The 3,295-nt window shown below is 31.8% G+C and overlaps 1 protein-coding gene across 1 annotated transcript in view; it reads left to right on the top strand.

Annotated features, from left to right (window-relative positions):
* The window catches only part of LOC118740495, a 139,165-nt gene that overhangs the window by 10,724 nt on the left and 125,146 nt on the right, over positions 1-3,295 (top strand). The gene's annotated exons all lie outside the window — the stretch shown is intronic.

The following is a 3,295-nucleotide window of genomic DNA, read 5'->3' as shown; positions in this document are numbered from 1 at the left end:
TTTAAGTGCTTAATTTTTGTTCATGTTTTACAGTCTATGTACATAGTATGAACATTAAACATGTTTAGAAAGCTTTAAAGAGCTCTGCTCACGGGCTAGGCGAAGCGCATTACTGATTTAGATAGATACATATCGTTGGTATATGTAGTATGGAAAGGGCGGATCTCAAATCGTCGCTGAAATGCAAAAAAGCCACAACTAACTATAATTTTTTATTGCATAAAACGATGTGGAGACATGCATACATGTAATTTAATGAAATGTAGCATAATCAATCAAAAAGTGAGTTTTCAAAAAGAGCCATAATCTTTGTAGTTCATACTATACTAACGGTATGTGGAAAAATCTGTAAAAACATCGACGTTTTAGTTCGATACATCGATTCTTCAAACATATGTAGATAGTCTAATTGTGATTTTCAATCATGAATCACGACAATGTTTCAGAAGTAATGTTTTGAAAAGTTAGTTCAGGGCCGCTTAAAATTTTTATATTGAAGTGAAATCACAATAAATCTAGAAAATTTATGTGGACACTGAGATTTTTTTGTAATTTAAACGAAGTTAAAAAGTACAAGTTTATTTTTATTGTAAGATTAGTGAATGAAAAATTATAACAATGGGTTAAATTTACATACATATATCTGTGATCACAAGCAATAACGGCCTTAGTCGACTTAAGAAAGAATGGAGTTACCCTGTAGTCAAATGTACCAGTTGTAATCTACCTCACAACTAGTATGAACCGCATGCCCAACTAGTCACGCAACTATCTTTATTCCATGCAATCAACTGGTAACATGGCGATGTCCTACGAGATGGCAATTGTCAGATTTCGGTCAGAAATATACCAGTTCAAAATAGACAGAAAAATACTAGTGCAATTATGGACCGAAACCACTACTTTGGGAGTCAAACAATAGAATAAATTCATGGATATACAATAAAAACGTTTGATTAAGTACACTTTAATATATTACACATTTTTATTTAGCAGCCTTAGATTTGAACTATTGTTAATTTTGTTGAGTATTAATTAAAAGGAAAAATAAATACATACATATTTCATACTTTCGAACATGAATTTAAATTCATTTTTCATTGTATGTTATTAACAGTAAAAGCTATCAGGTACAATAAATGCTACATCTTTTATCTTTTTTAAAAATATTGATTATCATTATGATTATTAATCAGGGCTGGATCTACAGGGGGGAAATAGGGGAAATTTCCCCTCCCAAATCCAAGCCGGTCGAGAAATCCGAGTTTGGTTAAGAATTTCAATTACACTCTTGGTATTGTGGTTCTACTTCCGGAACAAATTCGTGCTGATTCAAATTTTTTTTCTGATGTGAAATTGGCCATTTCTTATAGATTTTGTCGCTGAAATCATATCTGAAAAATATACACAGCATTTTAAAAAACATATCTTGTCCTTTCACAAGCCGCGAATTAATCGTAGCGCTTTCGACAGAGGCAGCATTTTAATACTAAACAAAATGGTTTTGAAAGCTAAAGTAAATCCCGTTCAGTTGTGGCCACTGAGCCACAATTACCCCTTGACCTTAAAAAAATTGGTCAAAAGTAGCGTTCTTCAAAAAAAAAACATGCAAAGTACATGGGATTTGTTCCAAAACAAAAAATTTATATATTTTTTGTTATACTAGTATTATAGATTTGAGCCAAGGTAGAAGCCTCTAGGCTCTCTGAGAGCCAAGTTATAACAATTCTAAACCAAACTTCGAAACTGCTGTACTAGTTCTTTTTTCCGAAATTAGAAAAAAAAATTGCGTAAAATGTCGAATGAAATTTCGAAGTTTAACTTTAGAATCGTAATAATTTAGCTCTCAAAGAGCCTAGAGACCTCTGCCTTGGCTTATATTAAAGGTCTTGAATAACATTTAAACTGACTTGTTGTTCGAGGGATAAAAATTGTGTGAAGGATGCACAGCTGCATGCAAATAATAAAAAATGTAATATATAATGCATTTTTCAAGTTAAGGGGTTGAAATTTTTTTCGTTTTTTAAACAGTGGAATCGTGTTTCTCGTCTCAAAATCTATAATAGTAGTATAATAAAAAATGCAAAAGTTTTTTTTTTTTTTTAAATATAGCCGTTGGATTTTGCATGTTTTTTTCAAAGAACACTATTTTTTACCAATTTTTTTAAGGTCAAGGAGTGAGTGTTGCTCAATGGCAATATTATTCCTTGAAAGGCAATTAAATTACCTTTCAAAGCCATTTCGCTTCATATCAAAATATTGCTTCTGTCGAAAGCGCTACGATTAATTGGCATGAAGTGTTAAAAAAGCACACTGTGTGCCGTCGAGTTAGCTCGAATATCTTATTTTTCAGTCGAGAAATGTGATTTTGAAATTTTAAAATTACTACCGTGTATTTTCCTCAAAAACATATGACTTAAAACATATGATTTGTATAAATATAATTCATTTATAAACAATATATAATATAATAAAATAAAATGTTTATCATACTTGGGCGTACAAAATTTTTGATGCTTATGTCCCCGCCCCCAAAATCGAGCTCACGACCCGCTTGGCTCCAAGTCATATTTATGTCCCAGTGGGAAAACGGGAAGACAATACCTTTTTCTACCAAGAAAAGATTAACAACTACGATTGAATGAAAAGCTGGCGGGTAATGTGTGGTTTTGAAGCCACAAGCAAAACAAAAAACTTAAGAACAAATTTACGTATGCTTTTCGGTCGCAGTGCTATATTTACATGTGGGTGTTTCCATCGGAAGGTCCACCACGACAAAAAAAATAAAAATCTTATATCTAACGTATTTACGGGCCGATTTGTCTGCTTTTTAAAATATATACTGGCTACGTAAGTAAAATTATGTTTGCGTAAAATGGTGGCGCCAAGGTTGAGATATTTCGAAAAACCGTATTTATGGTCCGATTTGGCTCGAATTTGGCGTATGTAGTTGATACATAATAAGTCATAGATTTCCAAAAAATTCACCCTGAATTGGCGCTGAAGTCAAAATATAAAGTATATTCTACATAAAATACATGTTTTATTTGCGTTAAAAATTCATTTAAAAGCAATATTAACAAAAATATAACGATGGGGTTGTAAAAGAAAATTGAAACAAGTTGCATTAATTCAAAAAACTCTAAAAACAACTAGAATTGCTCCAAATCATACTAAAATAAGTTTCATGAAAATAGCCATCCACAATCGGCGGAGTTTTGCGATTTTGTAAGAAAAGAAAAAATCTACTTCCATTTTTTGTCACGTAACGACACTCTCTTTAAATGCTTATATT

Source organism: Rhagoletis pomonella, unplaced genomic scaffold (genome assembly GCF_013731165.1).
Source record: "Rhagoletis pomonella isolate Grant_MI unplaced genomic scaffold, Rhpom_1.0 Rhpom_scaffold_00006, whole genome shotgun sequence".
Lineage (NCBI taxonomy): Eukaryota > Metazoa > Arthropoda > Insecta > Diptera > Tephritidae > Rhagoletis > Rhagoletis pomonella.
Note: the sequence above shows the minus strand (reverse complement) of the source record. Positions and strands in the feature narration are given on the sequence as shown.